This window comes from Pelecanus crispus, chromosome 5, assembly GCF_030463565.1.
Source record: "Pelecanus crispus isolate bPelCri1 chromosome 5, bPelCri1.pri, whole genome shotgun sequence".
Taxonomy (NCBI): Eukaryota; Metazoa; Chordata; class Aves; order Pelecaniformes; family Pelecanidae; genus Pelecanus; species Pelecanus crispus.
Genome location: NC_134647.1, coordinates 27,696,667 through 27,719,379, shown reverse-complemented (window position 1 = coordinate 27,719,379; position 22,713 = coordinate 27,696,667).

Genomic DNA, 22,713 nt, shown 5'->3' with positions numbered 1-22,713 from the left:
ATGCTGCTGCTTCTTTTCCAGAGTTCTAATGGAATTAATCCATTGCTACAGGGGTTTATTAGGCTATTAATTAGCTTCTTACAAGTATCGTGGTTCATTTACATTTCTGATTATGACACTTCCTTGTGTGCCTTTTGAACTTTTGTGATTCTGTAATTGCCTGGCTAAATAGTTAGGACTGAGAACCCCACCACATGTTCATTATGCATCCAAATTTCTCCTTCTTCTAATTATGAGGCATGAGTACATCAAGGATACAGGATAAGGCTGTATATATTGAAGATCCTCCTTCCAGATACACCAAGGGTAAATGCTCCAGTAAGGAGGAGAAGTGGTCTGGAATACTGCAACTCTATGCTTTACAAAAAACAAAGAAACAAACAAACAAAAAATCCAAAACATAGGGGTAATGCATAAGAGGAAATATGACCATATGCCAGTGCAGAAATTGCTACAGAAAGACCTCTGAAATCACAAATCTGAGAATGCATTCTTGGAAACATCTCTGCTGGTAGTGAGAGAGAGCAAGCATTAAAACTGTAAGAAATACGTCTGAGTAATTCAGTGCTTAGTGATTCTTAGCACAGAGCGATTAGCTCTAAATTATTCTTGCAAATAGTTAAACACTTGAATATTCCCTGCTAGTGAAACTAAGTTTTAAGACCAACATGAAAATGATAGTTATGCTAAACTTTGAGCACGGTTCTCCTGTCTTCGCAGGCTTACATCACACCCTTTGCTGCTTTATTAAAAAGATGCAGAATTGAAAGGATTATTGTCAGTAGAAAAAAACCCCCACAAAACCAACAAAACAAAGTGTGCGCTACTTCAAGCAGAAACATACAATGCACAAATTCAATACAAGTGCTCCTATCCATCATATCCATTCGGATCTCATGGCATAGTCTGGCACCAACAGCAATCAAGGTCTTGATTACACCATTAAAATGTCATCTGTCTTCTCTGTTAGTGAAAAGTGGAAAAAAATATTAGCTATTTGTTCCATCTAACTGGACACCCTTTGTATTTTGCACCTACTTGCCTTGAATGGATCTTTTAAATAAATGCATTTGGTGTTCACTTCCGGACTCAGGAACTGTCAACTTGCATTCTTGCAGTTGTTATTTTCATATATCATTTAATCAGAATACTACCTCAGGTTTCCCACCATGATTTAAAGCCACTCCTTCCCTAAGTTTCCAAGTACTTAGCATCTTTGGAAAGGCATTCAAACACCTTCTTCAGAAGTTGTGTTTAGAGACAATAACTATCTTAGTCATTATTTGGCTGGTGTGCTTAGCAAAATTATTGTTGTGAATAATACCAGTCTCAGAGCTGACAGAAATACTCAGAAGTGTTCCATGTTTTTTTATGTACTTAGTGTAATTGAGTGTAAATACAGTACTTCATAATACATTAATTAAAAACTTTTGTAATGTCTATTATGAAAAATAAGATAGCTGAATCTTGGCAAAAAAAGATGGGCTCATTGTGCAGTGAGGCTTTTTTAAGTGCAGCTTATTTAAGATACCTAGACAAAAGCTGAACCAGTTAGCTAAAAATAAGACAAATTAAATATAATCCTTTTTTTGTTAAAGATCCATGTCTTTGTTAGCATTCTTGAGCATCTGAGCACATATGCACAGGAATAGTTTTCACTTGAATATAAGCACTTGTGCTGTAAAGCTGTAGCAGAGTGATAATCAAATAACTGTACCCATATCAGTGCTTCATGGATTTGGTATGAGGACTCAGGAGTTCCCGTACGCTCTCAGGGCTGCTCCCAAGCTAATACTGTGATGAAGATGTACACAGAGACTCATGGTGTCATGTCACTTGTAACAAATCTTTCACTTTCATGTTGGGAGGAGGACATAATACTGTAGTGATTATTGGCTTACCATTTAGTAGTGGTAATTGAACAGCTTGTATATCTTTATCTTAGGGATATGGATGAGAACATCGATGATATCAGATTAGCTGTTTCCTTTCTATAGGTCTGGCTATAGTATGTGAGATCAATCCAAGGTTTCTTGCCTAGTTCTTAGTGATATTCTTCATGTTCTAATGGAGAGAGACAGGTCACACCATTGATATTTATGCTTCAGTCACAGACATTTATTCTTTGCAAGGTGTTATTGACCTGGTCCAGGTTAGACTCTATATTACCTCCAATTATTATTTACACACTAGCAGTGTCTGATTTTTATGTCAGTTTTCTGTTTGGCTATTGCTATATGTTGGGGTTTAAATAATCTTTTTAAAAATAGATTCATATTGAGCTGTCTGCACCAAATTCCACCATCCAATCTGTTTTTAATATGAAACACCTATGCATTGGACTGCTCATGCTGGTGATGGTGGTGACTTTTAGGTCTTTCAAAGAAGATTGGTAACCATCCTTATGTTCTGTTAAGTGTCTTAAAGGTTTGATTAAATGGGTGCTTATAAACAGAACAAGACAAGTGCAGCATAGTCTGCCAGTAATTCAACAAGACCATTAGGTTATTTGAAGAAATCAATACCTCAATTTATATGACTGAAGGTGTTGAGAAAAAGGCTAGGTGCCACTGAATGCTTGCAAAACTGAATAGCAATAAAACTACTAAACTAAGATCAAGACATAGATTTACCAAGTAAACCAGCTACACCCAGGAATGTTAATACCATGTCTGACTATCATAACTTGGTCTGTTGACATCAGCTTTATAGATCTATTTAGTATTACAGTGTTTAGAGAATCCTGTGTGGCAACATGCAATATACTTACACTGTTGCCTATAACTAGAATAATTTACAGTCCTTGTTTAGAAGATGGGTACATTCAGAGAAAGAGTTTGTTAAGATGTGGAAGAGAGATCAAATTATTTTCTGAGATTTCCAATAAAATATTCTCCTGAATTCAAAACCAACATAATACCACATGACCAGCCCTCACCTCATGGCTTTGCCGCTCTGCCACAAACATAACACTAAAAGGCCATAATTTGCAGACCAGCTGCAACTCTTGCTGAAGTCAATGAAGGCTGCAGTGGTCTGGCACCACTCAGATTCATAATCATTCACGGCATGGAGAAAATAATGATCAATGGAAAAACTGTAGATTGTTGCTATTAATGGAGATAATGATCCCTCATACTAAATACTGTACAGTAAATACAGAATTGCTCTGCAACTGAGATGAGATGAGGATTAAATTAATATTACTGTGGCCAAAAGACTGAATTCAATGCAACTAATATCCAGTGATTTGTTAAATATAGATTCAATGCATTCTTTTTATTTAAAAGTCCAGTGTATGCTTTCAACTGCCTTTAAATACAGTTCTTAAGCTTTCCTCTAGCAAAATCAATTCAGAGGTCTTGCAGTTCAAATTTACATTAACAAAAAAGGGCCAACTTGGGCTGTCATATATAGGTTCAAATCTATTTGATCCAATTCAGTTCACTCTGAGTGGATATAGACAGCAAACCAAGTCACAGTAATTGCATAATGTGTAACATCTTAATCACAGCTATGGCTTATTTACTTCATGGCTGCAGCTGGTGTTGCGTACCCACTTATACCAGTTAAAACCTGCAAGTGAATTTTCCACTTTCTAAAGATCTGTTGAAATGAATGATCTGGTCTGAAAAATACCACAGTATTTATCTGTCTTCAACTTAGGCTGTTAATGAAAGACAACTTTGTTTCTTTTTGAAGTACAGAAATTAAGCTGCCTTTCATCAAAAAAAGCAAGTTTTTCCCCCCCTCTCAGAGGAGGGCAATGTTAACCCTCAGACTGGCATTTAAGATGTGAGATGATTTCTGCATCACATTTTGTTAATTGTTCTGTTTTTCTCATGGTAATTCCTAACGCTTCCAGCTGAGGTCTCAGGCAGCATTGAGCTCATCACTGTGCAAACCCACACACCAGCACTGTATGCCAGGGCAGGCGCCAGCTCGCTCCCCCAGCAGATCCAAAACCCAGACCCCAGGATCACAGTCCTGAGCCTGTCCTGGAGGGAAGGGCATGTGTACTTGGCCTCTGCAGGATGGCGATATGGGCAAGCAGAACATAGTCTGCTTGTCATTTGGAGCAATCACATATATGCGCAGGATATATCATGTAAATATATGCAAGAGTTCCTGCCCTAAAGAGCTCTGAGGTCCAAACCAGTTCTTCAGGAACTTATTTTTTCAGATCTTTTACTGTGAAAAAAATTGAAGAAAATAATTGGATTTCTTTGACTGAACAAATAGTGCTGAAAATAAGAAAGGAGTTTATAAATCTGATTATGAATTTTATTACCATCATTTTATTTCTATGTGTTGTTAAACAGCTGTCAATTTCCTGACTCTGTGTTTGGCCACATTGTGAATAGTGTCTTGCTTTTCCCAGATGTGCTGTTCACAGAGGTGTGTTGTTATCAGGTTAGAATTGAAACTCTGCCACTGACACGAGCTTCAGTATGTATTTATTATTAATACAGAGAATCCAGTAATGTTGTGAGCTTGCTGAATTAAAGGCGAAATCAAAGGCATTTTACCTGTCAAGACCTTAGTTCAGAGTTCTCAGTTTATCTTGCACTGGATGACAATGTGTCATTGTTTTTTGAAATGGAGCAGGCAGCTACTTTCATTATACTGAACTAGTCTGGCAACTTTAAATCTGCACTCAGTGGCAAATCTACCATTTGTTCAAACCCTGTATGGAACTTTCCATGATAGACATGCTGTTTTACACTGCTATATCATTGAATGTATCGAGTGTGCACTTACTAGATGCATCTATCAATGGTGAAGGCATCTATTGGTAGGGGTTTGATGAACAAAAAAAATGGTGGCCCAACAAAATGCAAGGTTTAATACTGGAAGCCCTACTGGCAAGATGTGCATTACAGTGCTGGGCCTTAAACCTCTACCCATGACATGGATTGTCAGCATGCTCTTTGCTCCATCTATTTTTAGGTTGACTCCAGTCATAGGCAGGCTACAGGCAGTTGCTATTATTTTAAAAGCACACACTGTTCTGTGCAAAATCTAGAAGTCACTAATCCTTAATGGACTCCTTACTGACAGCGGCATAAGCTTCTCCATAGTTCTCCAGAAAAATGTATCTGTCTTTTCAACCCCCTCCACTTCAAGTGTCCATAAAACATCACAGGATGTATCCTCTGCCCCAAAAGCTGAGAAATTGACTTTCTGGCACACTGAGGAGGTGAGATAGTCCCAAAGCTGTTGGAAATGCCTAGCCAAGAGTGCATCAGCAAAAGGGCCCGAGGAGCCAAGCTGGCACATCTGTGGTGCAGAAGGGCAGCTCGGCACCTCAGTTGGACACTGCCTCAGCCAAGTGCTTTAGCTCCTGTCCTGCATGTCTTCATTCCCTTGTCCTGAAGCACAGCAAGCTAATCTATGTCCAATGCCAAAGCGTCCTGAAGATACCAAGTGTTGTGTTCAGATGACCTGCGTCCATCCCTTACACTCATGTCAAGCATTTTCTGCCAGCTGACTTGAGGCTTCAGAAATGCCTGCCTGACAGGAAACACTGGAGAAAGAGATGGTTTGGGTTGAGCATGCTGAATCTGGTGCTGAGGGACCAGTTGGATGATTATAGCTGGTGCACGTCCTGTGTCAGACCTGAGTTTGAATCCAGCCCCATACATGACTTTAAAAGTGCAGTTGTTCTCTCCCCAGTTCCCATAATTATCTTTCATTTTATTTTGCTAGCTTCTGTTAGGACTTGGAAAAAAGCTTTTCAGGGAAGGCTTCCAACTCTGCATGCATAATCTCCTGCATTTATGTTCATCCGAGCTATGCTTATACTATATATCATCACAGAAGAACAGGCAATTAAAAACACAATTAATTTCTTGCTAATTGAATATTTTCTGAGTAATTCACAAACCTGGATGATTACCAACAGCAGGCAAATATTTAGAACTGTTAGCAAGCGTCTAAAACATCAGAAATAATCATCTGGATTTGCACAACTTCTGGTCTGTCTGTGTAACACAACATATGCCCTTCTCTTCAGTCAGAGAGGGTGTGAAGACCTGCTCCTTAGGAGGGAGAGTGTTACGTACTTAGAAGATGCTATCTGGGCTTTCCTCTGATTACTTCTGTTGTGGGGTGGAACTCTGCTCTAAATCTGCTTTTGGGGAGCTGCATGTGATGTTCAGCAGAGACCCTCCCTGCACCATTGCCAGCAGGAGGCAAAGAAGAGAGGGTAATAACACCTCAGTCTTCCTACTGAGAGGGCATCTGAGGGGCTGGGCAAAAATGAAGCAAGGTGTGGATGCTCACCATCTGGAGATCAGACTCCAGGCTTGAAGAAGGGCCTGGATTCCTCAGCTTTTTCACATGGTTCAGGCAGACCTGAATCAAAGAGGAGTGATGTCAGGAGTGTGGGAAATTTGGAAATTAATTTCTGAGTCCAGAAGATGCTAGCCAAGAGCTGTCACAAAGTAAGGAAAGCCTGCCTGGACTGTCTCCAAAGAGATTTGAGACTAAGAGGAGCAAAACCATCTCAGTACATCAGTGGAATGAACTTGTGGCATGGCAGTATGCCCAGGTTAGAGATGGCATCAGGACTCTGTTACAATTTATCTGCAATAAACTGAATGTTCACTCTACGGCAAGAACATGATGTGTCATTCTCCAGAAGGAATCGTCCTTCACTCAGAGATCTGCATTGCGCAGTGGATGCTGTAAAAAGCCCTCGGTGTGCCCAAACAGGGGTTTCCCTTGGAGCAGTACAGGCAAATGCTATAAGCCTGGCTCCAGTTAGGTCTTTTCTGCAAGACAGACATTGCTAGGTGATAGCAGATGTTTTTACTTGTCCTCTTTCCTCTGAAACCAAGAGAAATATTGTGTCTTCGTTGGTGATTTTTGTAAACAGCATTTTCTGTTACCTCTACATCTCATTTAGTCCAGAAGAACAAGGTTTGGTTTCATCCTTTGCCAAGAGCAAGAAAGGAGAAAATACTTCTCTGCCTCCTTAGTCTTTCTCTCATCTTGATCACTCAAGCCTTTGTTGCCTTGACAGACAACTGTTGCCTGCTCTAGTACTACTATCGGTCTCACAAGCTGTGATAGCATGGTCTCCTGGGGAAGCCAGCAAGTGAAGTTTTGGCCATTGATTAAATAGAAAATCATCCACCTATGTCCCTGTGTTGGACCTTGCCAGGGTAAAGTCAAGGAAGAAGCAGCTTATTTTGAAACCCTATTTCATTTTGCTTATGGTAAACATTTGAACCATCCAAAAAGAATGTGATATTAGGAAATGATCCTCTGCTGCATGCCAACTTCAAACAAATCTTAAACAGCACTGATAAAATCAGGAAATCTTTTTTGCTTACACTGTCTCAAAACAAATCACTGAATTTTACTTTATCCTTCAGGTAACGTGAAATTTCAATCCTACTACAGCGCTTGGAACCTAATATTCGGCTTTTTCACATTACTCATTACCTCACTGACCCCCACATACCAGTTCTTGAAAAGGTTTGCTTTTAAGCCTTCCAAGGACAAATATGTCTTTAGTAATGTTTAATGACTCAAAATATCCCAGAGAGAAAACACTTGCTGTGCTGCTGGCTCTAGTAACTGCATTGCTTCCCATGGGACATTAAAAACCAGCACCTTACAGTGGGTGTGATGGGACAAGCTTTCAGAAGTTCTGCTTACTGTAGCTATGACTTGCTGTCTCTTCCCTTTTGTTTTTGTTGCTCGAGTGGCTGCAGCCCTTGTTACCCAAGTATGGTGCAGGGATTTGGGGTTATTTTGAGACTTGGCCAGGAGGTGTAAGTAGATAATTAGCCTGAGGGACAAATGCTAATCGCCCAGCCTCACTGGGAATCCCAGACAGAGGAAGGTAGAGCCACTGGCCTGCCAGAGGAAATTTTAAGGACAGCCCTCAAGAGCTTGGGAAGGAGAGATATTGGATATTAGGAAAAATCATTTCACAGAAAGGGTAGTCAAGCATTGGAACAGGATGTCCAGAGAGGTGGTGGAGTCACCATCCCTGGAATCATTCAAAAAAAGGGTAAATGTGGCACTCTGGGACATGGTTTAGTCTAGTCTACCCTTGATTGGTTTAGTGTGGACCTGGTAGTGTAGGTTAATGGTTGGACTGGATGATCTTAAAGGTCTTTTCCAACCTAAACGATTCTATGATTCTATTCTATGAGAGAGACCAGTGGGAGGAGGAGGAGCTGTAGGGCAGATGAAGGGCTGTGTTGGCTGTAGACAGTGTTATAGTGCCTGTCTGCTCCCCTGCATTAGAGGTGAGTTACCTGTTAAGGCTGTGTATTCTTTAAAGACAAGTAATGGGGGTATGATGACCTCTATACCATGTAACTTGGGAAAGTGGGTGGTGGCTGAAGGAAGAGGAATAGCTACTTGGGGTAGGAACATCTGGTCTCTGCTCCCCATTCAGAGAGGTGTGATCCTCCCAGACTCCAGCTTTTGCAAGGCAGGACCAGAACAGGGGGATGCAAATGCCTGGTACTGACACACCTAATTATTCTTTCCTGCCTGTCTTCACTTGCCCAAGTTCTGAGCCACTTGCTCCCCTTCCCATCTTTGCTTTTCCCTAATCTCTATTCCCATAAGGATATTTCATGTATAATTTTTTAATCCCTTATACTTATATCAAACTATTGGGAATTTTCAAGTTATGTTTCTCAATGGGATATAAATAAAATGATGACTGTACATAGCACAGAATATGGCAAATACACCCAGTATCTCTGATGGCTGAATGGCCCCAGCTCCTGGTGGGGTTGGAGCTGTTATGGGTGTGTCTCATCCACTGGTCGGTACTGCTCAGGCCCAAACTGATCCATGCATGCACAGATGAGCGACTTCCACGCATTAAAATGTCAGTTCTGTGGCAAATAACCACTGACAACAAAACTGGTCAGCTCAGATGTAAATCAGGCTATTCAGAACTCTAGATCAGTCTTTTTTTCTTTTGCCAAGACTAGGGTTTGATCTGGCAATATCTGCATCTGGTTCAAGTTCAATAACTGAGTTACAGTCAGATGGGCTATCTAGAAACTCTTTAATTAGTCTTTCTTTCTTTACAGGAATGTATGTCCAGACATATCTTCCCTATAAGTTATTTATCCTCCTTACATGTTGCCAAATTCCAGATGATCTAAGTCAGTATTTAGATGTAAAAATGCCTAGAAGTTTCATAGTGAGGGTTGGTGGGGGGATTTATTTTTTCTTTTTCAACTTTTTTAACTCCAATCCTAGGCAAACAACAGCACACCGAACTACAATGCTTTTATTTCCTGTATCAGTCAAAATGTTTTTCAGATGTAGGCAAGAATTGTTTGCCTTTCTTCAGATAGAGAAGCACAGGCAGAGTCAGATGAAAACACAGTATTAGCCAAAATGACCCAGTAAGAGGCAAAATGTGACACAGAACATAGCTGGCCTGTTTCTCAGTTGAGATGGCTGTGTAAGACCTTTGAAATACTTAGCGGCAAAAGAGCAAATGACATTCAAATAGGATGTTCAACAGCACTCAGTTTAAATTTAACCTCCTAAAAGGTATATTGAAATCACTAGCTTGGAATTCAACTCACCTAATTTTACATTCTGAAACGCTTGCCCGGCACCCAGTGCTTGGAATAGCTTTGCTGCCGAGACCATTGCTGCCACTTCTCCATCCGCTTGTATTGGCCGATGTTCAAATTTTATTTCTTTAGTTAAATTTTCTGGTTAAACATTATGTACAGGCACACCTCATTTGATCAGTTATAGCCATACAGTTTAGCCAATTTATGGCTAAATAGCCTACTCCTGTCAAGGAAGGGATGGAATTCGCTGAATTAATATAAATTCTTGAGGCAGTAGCTGTGTCTGAGCAGCACTAAGGGGAACCAATCCTGTTATATTATGATAGTTCAGAGACTTACAAGTGTTGCCCTTTTCAGCTTGGTAAAATCCACATATGATGCATTTTAAGGTAAATGGAATCTCTTTTTTTGATGGATAGATGATGGGAATTATTGATGTGTCTGTCTAATGTGCTGTTCTCTTGGCAGACAGCCTAGCCTTCAGAGGATAACTGAGAGCTCTCCTATGCTGTTAGTGTTTTTTGCAAGTGTTCTCAAATCGCATACAAACAGACCAACTCTTGCTCTGCAAGATGCATGTAATGGCATTGATCTCAGTGGATGATGCTCACATCCAGCCAGAAGAGAACTGGGCCTACATTCTTTAAACCCACTGCATGGTTAAGTAAGATTCAGTCCCAAGAAGCATATTTCACCAGCACACGCTGCGATCTTCCAGGACTGGCTGCTCCAGAAGGCACATTTCACTCTCAGTATGCTATATAGGTTTTTCTGCCTATTTCTTAAATACAAAAGGAGTACGCTTATATCCATGTCAAACGGTGAATCTCTGCTACTAAAGTTGCACCTATGTGAGGCAGTGAGGACTGCACATCCACTGTACTTTCAAAGCATGTAGTACCATTGCTCAATGCTCTCCAGCCAAGCAAATGCTTTAGACTTCTCTTCTTGCATCTTTTTTAGTAGGTTTTACCAGGATACATAATGTATCAGTGGCATGCCAACAGCTAGCAAGTGTTTCACATAGATGTGGCCATTGAATAGACTCTAGATGAGCAAGACTATTTCAAAATAAACCTTTAAGGAACAAAAACTACATGTAGAAATAAGGAACAAACTTTGACATCCTTACCAGCACGCAGGGCATCAAAGGATATTCTCGCTGCCCACTGCTGAGTGTACAGGCAGCGTGGACTGCCAGCACTTGTTCTGCTGCATAATTTCCCTTCTTCAGATCTGCGTCTAACTAGGCCTAAAATGAAACACCATTAAACTTAGCTGAAAACTTGAACAAACGTGATAACTGGCTGAAACACTTGTGCTACTTCAAAGACAAGCTTACCATGGCCCAGTGAGAACTGGGTGGAGTCTGCAACTTTTCCCAATGTGCTTTTTGTAGGCAAGCATGCAAGGCATTATCAGTGAGGTTGTTCAGTCTTAGTCAATAACCTGATGAGTTTGCAAGTTATCTTCTCTGTGTGTGCATTTGTTTTCTGGGATTTTTTGGGAGGATGCCTGTGTTTTTCATGTTACTTTTGCCTTCATACGTGACCAGGTTATGTAGAAGATGATTACCATGTTGTGACTGCTTCAGCTCCTGTAGCCACATTTTCACTATATCAACACACTGTATTTGGGATTGTTTTCATTTGCAATATTATGTCTGTTTCTTCTTCCATGGTCACTCGCTCCCTATCTATCTCCCTAACAATCCTCTCTGCTACTGTAGCTGTCAGCTGAGCAGGGGCTTGCTGTGCCTATTGCAGTTGCTGCATGGTGCAACATACGGATCTTCTGTGGAAACCTGGTTTGCGTCTTTCTATCTTAACAAAAATTCTTTCCTATATACTGTCTGTTTATTCATTTAACTCACCAACTAGGAGAAAGCTGGCTAGAAGTTTCAGGATGAAAGTCACTAATGCAAGCACACTGCAGGAATTTGCTGTTCCTGAGCTGGTGCTCATCATGCATTTCCATGGCACAGCCATGGGCACAATGCCTACTGGAAGACAAGTGACACAGTCACACACTCACAATTTCCTCAACCAAAAGCTGTCCATTTTCACTGTGGCTAATATTACTTGTGACTAGTTGAGATGGTATGATTGGCACTTTTCTCTGGGAATCCTTATACTTCTACTAAATTCCCTACTTTAGTAACCCTTTCTTCTGTGTCATTAATCATACCGCTCTTCTATTTAATTTGATCAGCCCACAGTGCATTTAGGAATCCCTGCCAATACTTTCTCTCTCCTCATTTTGAAAACCATGATTTGTGTAACCTTCAAGAGTATTTCTGACATTACTGAAAGCTGCCTTTTATAGTTGGAATTTATGGATGGGGATATGTTGACACTTTCTTTTTCCTCTGTTACTAATGGTTGCTGTTGCCATGTGTGCTGATACCCGTCTTGCACTATCCATCTTCAGATGTTTCCCATGGGCATAGGTAATGACATGAATCTCTCTTTATGACACATGCAGGTCTACTGCTTGTTCATATCAGACCAACCATGTGATGGAGGTGGAGTACGTGCTCTAGAAATCGTACCTTACTGGTATTGAGTAGGAGCAGGTCTGCTACACAGGAATCACTTCGTGTTTCTGCATTGTTTCCCTGCTGCTTCTTTTCCCAAGTCCTTTTCCAAGTATTTTCTGTGGGTTTATTTGCTTTTGAGTTACACCTATAGTCATGAAATACTGACTGCTCATATACAAAGCCTAATGCATTTCTTTCAACTTTAGCAGATGCCTTTTTTTTTTTTTTTAATCCCAGCTGCAGTAGTCCTTGACTGAGTCATTGCTTGCTGATGTTGAATCTAACAAAACTGAAGTGGCCAGTGAGTCCTTCCTACAAGGACTGGATTTCATTAAACACTCCAGTCTGCACACTGAAAAGCTGAAGCTTCTAAAGGCAACACTAGTAAGGTTTGTTATATTTTTTTAAGGACTCTGTTTCTAGAAACCAGCACAGTCCTCTCCAAACTGTATTTTCTCCCTAATTATGCAGCCTACATAGGCTACTACCTATGCTTTTACAACTTTTTAACTCGGAAACCACATAGGAAAAAATGAAATGCTCAAGTAGCACATACCAGATTTAGATGAGTTCAAGTAATCACTTAAAAATAACCCTTGGATACTGTGCTTCATCCCACTATAACTGATTTTGTACTAGAAGTACTCTTGAGGGGTGCACAAATTTTGTTTGAAGGCCAAATGCAGATAAGAGAACAAGCCAGGCAAGGGCTGTGGCAGGTTTTCTGTTTTGCTTTTGTTTCTCCCCAGTATAAATCAATGATCCTTGACAGATTTTTGCCTTTCAATGCTATCCTCTTCCTGTAACATCTTGTCCCCAGCCACTCTTGTACTTGTGTTGGCTTAGTGAGGCTTTGATTCAGTTCACGCTGCTGAGAGCAGGTGTTGAGAGCATAGCCTTCAGTGCTGCATTCTTCGGTGCTGAGATTTTTGCACATAGTCCTTCACTGCGTCTGTAAGAAAAGTGCCAAAACCTTCAACAGAGGGCAAAACAGTTAAGCTGGTGCAACAACCAGCTATATGAAGGTGAAGCTTTGGAGGGCTTTAACCTTAAACTTAGCCTTAGTTCAGTAATGCTCCAGGGAAGTGTTGCATTTCTGGGTGCAGTGGGTTCTTTTGGGGTTTTTTGTCATCAATTGAAACGATGTAACATAAACTATCTAAGTCAAATTGCACCATGTTTTACTGTTTGGAAGCTGTATTGCCATCATACTTTTATATATTACTTATGCTGTCATCTCTTTTTTCTTGCTCATCTCATTACAGTAAAAAAAAATTACCTTTTATGAAGCTTTTCGACTGGCCTGTCAATATTCTTGCTTGTCTTCTGCTTGGCCCTTCTCCTTCTTCACAGTCAATACTCCACCTCAATTTCCGATTAACTAGTTCATTATCTAGGTGTAGTATTTTATTGGTTTAGACTATACCCTATCAGCTTTCATGGCAACTGATCTCAATTCAGAGGTTCAATCTTATGTGTGGGTTTAGTGTGAGATGCCTTGAGATTTTTTTTGAAGTTGTTTGGGAAATTCAGTGCATCATTTTCTCCACAGCCTCCAGTACCATTTCTGAGCTCAGTAAGTCTATGCTAGCATGAACAGCAGTACCTCATTTTCTTTGGGCAGGGGGAACTCAGAAACTCTTTATTCTGCAAATTATAGTTAATGTTCTAGCATAAAAATTAAGTGAGACCATAGTTAATAAGAATATCTCGTGTACACATTAAATTTTAAGGGGTATATTCTCCATTCATTTCATGTGTGATTACTCTTCTTTGACATTAATTGGAATTCTGTGTAAAGGCTGAAGAGAGACCATCAGTGGTAATGTAAATTGAAACAAATCTCTGATATAATACAGCTTTTAAAGAAAGAGTCATTCAAGCAACACAACTGCAGTGTCCAAATATTCTGTGTCATTAACGACTAAAGGATCCTCTGGACTGTTAATAATTATGTAGTAGGATGGTATAATCTACTGTTGTCACATGAAGGCATTAAATAAATATTACCAGCTAATAATTTTATGTAGCAAATATTTGAAATTGGCTACATAAGATGAACTGAGCTCTGTCGCAGACTCGCAGCCCACCACAGTGAACTGAGAAGGGATAGCTTCAATGTAGTTTACAGCACCTATAAAAAATTATTGGAAAATTGATAAGAAAGATGTTAGTTCCTGACTTGTACATCTTAGTCAGCTGAGCTGGAGACAAATTATGAGAACAGCAAGGTCTGACTGTTTCCTTATGCAATCGGGAAAAAAAATCCCTCTTTCTGTTGACAGACAGCTCAGTGCTCTGTCACTGCAGTTCAGCTGGAAAAGGCAGAAACGGGGGATACTGAAGTACAGCTCGCTTCTCCTCACGGCTCCTGGATGGCTTTCTGACCACTGCTGCTGTGCTTCGTACAGCCACACACCAGGCCCCCCTCTCCAGCTCCCAATGTGGGTCCTGCCTGTGGGTCTGCATAGCCGTGGCACAGACTGAAGCCTCCCTCACGGTAAGGCTTTCCAAGAGCTATCTTTAGGGAGAAAAGATTATTTATAATGTATTCTACTCTCTCCACCTAAGTGCTTCCTTTACAATGGTACCTGTAGGGGTTATTGTTGGTTTTAAGCAGTTTTCCTAAATGGGATCACTGCCCTGATTTCATTTACTATGCAGCCACACCAGCTGTGGTATCAGCATCAGAAAGAAAAGCATGGGGTAAGAAGGGCATAGGGGATGCTTAAGTTGGCCTTACTCCTGAGAAAAATATTCATTTACCTCAGCTTTGCTGATGCTTTCCTCCTCTGAAGCGCTGCTTCAGAACTCACTTGTTCTGTAGGGCCTCAAGTGCCAGCCCTCCTTCATTGTGAAGGGTGTTAAAACAGCGGCAAATCAGCCATATATACCCTCAGAAGGGGAAATACAGCGACTGGTGCTTCTGATATGCCTTTTTGTTCTGTCCCAGTTTAGTTCTCTAAGTGATGCTTCACTCTCCTTCTGCCTGATAAAATGCACTTGTAGAAATGAACTCCAGTTTCTTTAAACACACATATACACAGACCAGGATTTGCTTAGACTAAGCATTTGTTTCCTTTTAAAATTGAGTTAATTGCCAATTACCTTGATCTAATTAATGGCAGAAATGCAAATTTACATCTTCCCTAAAAATTTATTCCAGGAAACAAATAGTTGTTTCTAGTCTCTGCTTGTTCTAAGGCAAGCCAAGATGAGGCGCAAGCATTTGTGTCTTGAAAGAAGTGATTGCAAAGGGGTAGATTTGCATTTGTCATCATGTGTTAACTCTTTCATGTTAAATGGCAACCAATGAAATAAATGCAAAAGAGGACCAAAGCATCTGGCCTAGGCACTGAAAGATGAGAAGCATGTTTGAAAGAGAATGTTTATACACATTAGAAAGCATCAGTCAAATGTAAGTGGGAGAAGGTGGTGGGACAGGAGGAAGGGACTGTGTTATGCTGTACTTTGAAATGTTTACAGCAATCAGATTGGGACTTATTTTGACTGCTGCAAGATTTGGCTTACTCTACAGAAGTGAGAAATAGAGTATTATCAAAGTTTATTTTAAAAAAGAAAAAAAAAAAAGGCAAACCTAGTCTTTGGATTAGAATATAGCATGGTTTGAGGTCTCTACAATACAAGTTAATCAGATTACTGGAGCATTCAATACCTCAGTTTGTAGTAAGGCTGTGGTGTAGACCTATGTTTTCTAATCTAGGATAATTAAACTTTGTATTTTCAGTCATTATGGAAAAGCATTGAGAGGTAGAAGCAGAGGGAGCTGAATGCTTCTACCACTTTGCAGGTAAGAGTAACTGATAAACCCATAAAAGAAGAGAAGAATTTTTTTTTTTTTTAAAATGCTAATGATTTCTGATAGGCCAAGTTAATTCTCTTAACTATATGAAAATGTGGGGAGAAGGGAAGGGATACTTTGCAGCAGGACTATGAAGGTTAGCCACAGTATTGCTCATCAGAGGAAATAAATCTGGGGCAAATAAAGAGACTCCTTGGTTAAAAAAAACAGGCATAGGAAGAGAAGCATTCTGTATTGCTCTACAGACTCTGAAGATTAGTGCAAAATAAGGAGGAAACAGGAGGAAATATTTTCCCAGTTTTGTCTGGGGTGCGAGGAGAGCAGATATGACTATATGCTTTTTTCCTGCTTTAAATTCTCACATCCCTTTCCTGTTCCCAAAATGGTACCTCATTTCCACTCTCAAGTTTCCCCCTTAGCTGTGCTTCAAAAATGCTGTGGGTAGTCTCGTATCATAAATTATATCACTGAATTGATCCAATTTACCACACTGACTCTATGACAATATTTAAGTTCTCTTTACTTCTGAGAAAAAGCATGGAAACCTTTGTGAAGGGCAATGTGTGCATCCTATGTGTTAAATTACAAACCCTCTGCACATAAACCTTAGAGTTCTGGGAAATAGTGTGTTTAAGCCCTGGACTGTACCCTGGAGAGCAAGGGAGAGCATCACTGCCTGGGCATGTGCCAGGGACCTCCAAAACCCAGCCCAGGCACCGCAGGCTGGAAGTGAGAGCACAATAGTGAAAGCCAGTTAAGGTGTAAACAAACTTTTATCCCAAAAGATAGATTTTTTGGGAAGTCTTACACTGAAAACAAATGAGTCCATGGAAAACAATTCCCAGAGTCACTGCTTTTTCGTCACAAAAGCGTAGAATGGTACAAATGCATTGCCTGAAGTTTAATATGTTGACCTCTTTCAGGAAAGCAAATTTATATCCTCTTAGAACAATGTGTTAATTTATACAGTGCTTAAAAGACTGTAGGCTAGTGAATAGTACCTTAAATGAAGGATGAACTTTTATACTTCTTGTATTAGAACTAGATTCTTTCTGAAAATGCTGGGTTTTAAAATGTATGTTTATTTTCAAAAAGCTTACACTAAATAAAATCCTTTTAACAACCCTATTTTTCAACATTCACTGAATAACTCCTAATGTGCCTCACTGAGGGTGCTTATGCTTGTGTTTTGTCTTAGAATACGCTGCTATTTTCTCAGTACCTTAATATGCATGCAAAACCCTCAGTACATGAAGCTGCAAGGAAGCAAATTGTGTATTTTTGAATAGTTGCTGAAACTCTGATCCTTGCTTTGTGCTTCCTGCAGCATTATTCTCTTCTGATTACTGTTCCTACTGCTTTTAGCTGCCGCCTCTGCATTTTAAGCCTAGTGGAAATGATGCAACATTGTGCATTGTTTCTTTTTTAGCCATTATAAAGAATCAGGTAAGTACAAAAGTACTTGCTGTGATTTTTTTCTGAGTTTGTTTGTGGCAGTTTTGGAGTGCAAAGTAGCTTGGGTTTGGCAGGCTTTTCAGGTGAAATGTAGCTGTATCTGAATTCAGAATTCCCCAAGCTTGGTAGATCATATTCTCATAATGTGATTCAGTAAGGGTACTCTGGGGTATGCATGCTCAGAGTGTGCATATTTGTCTTCCTTCACTGCTATTTGTATAGCTTCTTTCAAATTTTTGCCAGGATGACAGTGTTTGCATTTGGCCTACTTTGGTTATTATTAGATTCTTTCTGTGCCCCATAATTGACTCTTTTCTGAGATGCCATGGAAGATGCCTGAAGTCTTTTACATGTGTTATTTAAATATTTGATTTCTTCCACTAGTTTGTCTGCATGCCCTGTTTCCCTCTTCAGCAATAACCTCAAATGTTTTCGAGCCCCATAACATTCTGTAAATTTACTAGTACCTAGCAGGAAGCTAAATGGGAAATGTCAATTAGGTATAATGGTGCTAAAGTTCAAAAATAGCATCTTGCAAAGGCCTAAGACTTCCCTGCTGTGTGGTAACATGGCAGGAAGGGATTAGGCAGGATGGGAGTAGATCGTGCTCTGTAGCTATTTTGTCAGCTGGGTGAAATGATGAGGTGTCAGTAGTTTGACCAGTGCTGTCAGCTGTTGTCAGAGTATTTTCTTCTTATGCCAGTTATGATTTTAATATCGGCCAAATTCTGCTATATCCTGGCCTTGGTTTAAGGTCTCTTTTAAACATTATTTCTGTACTATTTAATGCATTCCTTCCACAACCACCATCCAGACCTTGGGACCAAAGTAGAATGTGTGAAATTATTTAAGTATTAGAGAAATGCTTGTGTTGCAGACTGGGATGGGAATCCAACATCAGCATTATTTGAATGCAGAGATATTTTTCGAATTTGGAGGAAAGGCGGGTGGTGGAGAAGAGAGGAAGAATCTAGGTTATTGATTTCTTAATTAGAAGCAGGTCATGTCAGATACTACAATCAATAAACTGTTCACTCACATTTCTCCATGACTGGAGCATAACTGTGAGTTATCACGGTATATATTTTTATCTAAACAGCTGTGTAGATAACCTTACATAAGGGTCTAAGCTGGTAAGCTAAAGCATGTTGCAAGTGAAATTTCAAAGGGGTATCTGCTATCTAGTGAAATTATACTTTCACGTGACTAAGCAATTTAAGGTAAGTACTGTAGCCAAGAATCAAAAGGGAATATTTTTCCCCAAGTGATTAAGCACAAATTCTTCATATTGTAATAATATTTCTCTGAGTTCAGTCAAGCATCTAACCATCTGACTGGATCATAGCCAGAAACTAACTGAACAAACTTGTGCTTGTATAGGCTGGAAGCAATGAAAAAACTATTGCTGGAATGCATAGTTTTGAGAAAATATCTAATTCAGTTACTCTTTAAATACAGATTATTGGAGTCTATCTCTTTTAATTTTTTAATCAAAGTCACAGGACAACATTCAACAACTGGGAGGCAAAAGCGTAAATAACCAACATGTATTCTAGAAAGCATTGGGGGGGGGGATAAAACAACAACCAAACCCTCTTTAGCAGGCTCATGTACATTCATTAAGTTATGAAAAGATTAAAATATGCCAATGAATACTAGACTCTTCTTTCCTTTGTTGGACATCAAACAGATGCTGTGCTCACAAGGGGGACTGAAGCACTCCAAATTCCAGTGTATCAGTCAGGTGCCAGTTATTTCTGTGCTTGAGAAGCCAAACTTTCATTTTGGTGTGGATTTTTTTCTTTTTCTTTTTTTTTTAATTGCTCATTAAAACTTTTCAGAACAAGAACAGGATGGACACTGACAACTCTGTAAAATATGAATTGTCTTACTGATCTGAAAAACTGAACATAGCGGGACAAATATCTGAGTCACCTTTTTCAAGTTTACTAGAGGTATCCTACTCAGGAATGGTACAGGTGATGATGCATCAATATAATCTCAGCCACCACAATTAAAGCCTGCTTCAGTTCAGCTGCTATTTGCATTAAAATGTTGTTGTTCCTAGGCTAGAAAATTCTGCTTCCTAGGGCTCTTCTGATGAGGAGTAGCAGTTAGCCTATTCTTTTCATTAGGACCTCAATATATTGAAGCTTCAAATCAAAGTGCTGAGGTCACTATTTTCCCAAAACCATGCTCAACAAAAATAACTGGTTCTGCAACAATTCTTCAAGTTTTGGTTTAAACAGTTTTTTTACAGGAGAATTTGGTTTGGATCCTTAGGAAAGGGGGGAGAATGCAGGGATATGTCATCTCACAGACCAAGCCTGCTCTCACCAAGTCAACTAGCATGACAACTGTGATTATAGTGAGAATTCAGCTGGCTCCAGAATAATTGAAGCTGACAGCCAGTATGGAACTGAATCACATCTGCCTCATTCAAGGAGGAGAGCTGTTCAGGAAATTAATATTGCTGTGTACTGTATTTTAGGAATTAACTAGCTGTGATGGAGAAAACATGGATATAAAATGACAGTTGCAAAGCAGAGAGGTTGAAAGCTAAAAGGAAACAGTCTTGCTGGAACAAGTAGTTTTTATTGTTGCTGTTCGTTCTTTATGGCTTGACTTGCATCATCTGACTGTTTGAGTTATTTTGTCCACTGGTTATACTGCTTGTGAATTTAGGAAAACAGAATGTAGTTCTTCACGGCACTGAGAACTATAGCTTAAATAAAGGATTTGCTCCCATGCCTAAAGTAAAATAGTATGTGCTTAAATAGTCTGTTGAACTGGATCCAGAATGTTCAACATCTCTTGGAACTCAAGTCCTGACAAATAACTCCTTTGCTGCATGTGTCTGGAGACTAGTTCTAGCGAGTTGACGTACAAGAGCCTTATTACTGCCCAAACTCTTGAAATGACCAAAATCACTGTGCCAGGAAGTTAAGTCTAGTCATGAGGAGTAAAATGAGAGTCATATTTCCATTCCCTTCATATTTACTGTTGTATAGATTATGGCAAATTTTGTTGCATCACTTTGTGATATATAGAACTTGAGGGACATAATCCAAGTTCAGTCTGTTTAACTTTCAGATGTTAGATCTCAGCTATTCCAAGTTGTTATGGTCACCAATTTATGCACATTTGAGGTTTATGTATTTGTAAATGGATTACAAAAGGTTTTTTTAGCAAATCAGCATAATTTAAGATTAATAGAGCTTCTGAATTGTATGGGGAGGAAGAAAGCAAATAGAAAGAATTGAAAATGTGCTGCAAACTTGTTTACCTACCTACTCAGCTATTTGTTTTAACATCTGAAAATATTATTTGTAACTTATGCTTCTTGCCTTCAGCTAAATCTCTAGCATATAAAGAAAAACTAGGAAGTAAGAGGAGAAAAATGAATATTTTAACTCTGGGAAACAGATCAAATGATATTTAGAAACATAATTGTAGCATCTTTCATAAATGGGAGACACTTAGGTTTCCTTTGCTCTGCTGCAGTAACTAAAGGGCTGTCTTCCAATATGAGATCTGAGTCTAAGTTAATGTCTTAAAATTAACTTTGTTATTTACAGAATGTTTAAGTTAAAGATTTTTCTATCAGCTATTTTAGCAACCTAAAATATTTGATGCAAAGACTGGAGGAAAAACTCATAAAAGTTGATTTTTAATTTAAAAAAAGAAAAAAGGATGAAATATAGATGGGAAAATGTTAGCTAAAGCAGTGAATAGGCACTGGAAATTTGTAGGACAAGGACCTGAGGATGGCAGGGGAGGGCAGCAAAGTAAACACAGGCAGGTGCAGCCTGGGTGGTGCAGCCTTGAATTTGCAGTGGAGGTGATTCAGTTGTGAGGGAAAGACGGCTATTGTTAACAACTGATCCTCATCTCCATGGAGCATTTCCAACTAATAAAGACTGTGTTATGACGTGGCACTTGGGGACATGGTTTAGTGGGCATGGTGGTGTTGGGTTGATCATTGGAATTATGATCTTAGAGATCCTTTCCAATCTTAAGGATTCCTAGTTTTTACTTCATTATAAATGATCCAGCCACCAAACCAGGAGGTGTGGGGTTGCTACTCTACCCTTAATTGGTTTAGTGGTGGACTTGGTAATGTTAGGTTAATGGTTGGACTGGATGATCTTAAAGGTCTTTTCCAACCTAAATGATTCTATGATTCTATGAATAGAGTGCCCTCTCACCAAGTGTCTCATCAAAGACCAAAATGATTTTCTTAAGATTGCAAGAATTTTTGTGGTAATTTAATCTGGAAAAGTGACACTGGAATTGTGGTACATCATGTTGTTACTTCATGAAAGTTCGTAGGAGGGAAGCTGAAGCCCATAAATTAGATATCAGTTTGATAGTCTGAGGTATCTGGAGGTATGTTAATAATGTTTAAAATACCTGTTGTAATTTTATAATATTATGAAAATATTGCTATTATGTAGTGATTTTTGTGCAGACCTGATTGATCCTGAAAAGTATCAATTAATGTAATGCCATATGGTGATCAAAGAATGGCAGTCCTTTCATTTACCAGCTCAGCATTGGTAGCAATCCGATCCCCATTTTTGTAGCTTTTATTTTGGAACTTTGAGGGAAGCTGTTCTCTGTTGCTGGTTTGGAAGGCATTCAGATGTCTGAAGCTGGAGATAGACATCTGCTGTGCTGAAAATCTGAACAGAGAGATTTGCTAAGCAAAGCAGATCAAACTGTGGGCTACATTCTCGGTCTTGATGAAGGTCTAATAGTACTCATGGCTGGCACTGAAATGATCACAATGCCACCCTAAAGAAGCCTTTGAAAATATGCTGTCTGGATTTAGGCCAGCTCCCCTTCTTTTTATGGCCTTCCCTTCTTCCTTTCTCTCTTCTCCTGAGTTTCCTTTTATCTGGCTAATGGATCATGACTAGAAGTCAGAGAGGATGGGCCTAGAGCCAGCAGAACATCCCTATGTGCACTAGCAAAATCTAGCCTGCAAAATGAGCCTTAGGGAACCAGTGTTGCAAGTATAAATTGCAGAGGCTTATCTGTGACCATGCCCAAGTAGAGCAGTATAAAGGTCTCATGAGGTTCAGCTGGCCTTATGCTGTCCACCTTGCCCATGTACATCAAACTTCTTATTAAACAAAGCCTGATGTTGGAGATTCTCTTGTGCTCTCAATTTGTTTACAATTAATTTCATTAAGTGAATTTTTTTTTTGGTAGACAATGGTCAAGGGAGAATTCATTATTTTCTTCTTGCAAATTTCTCTTTCTCATACCTTTCCATCTAGGTATAGTTGTGATACAAATCTGCCATGCTTCTGAGTCCT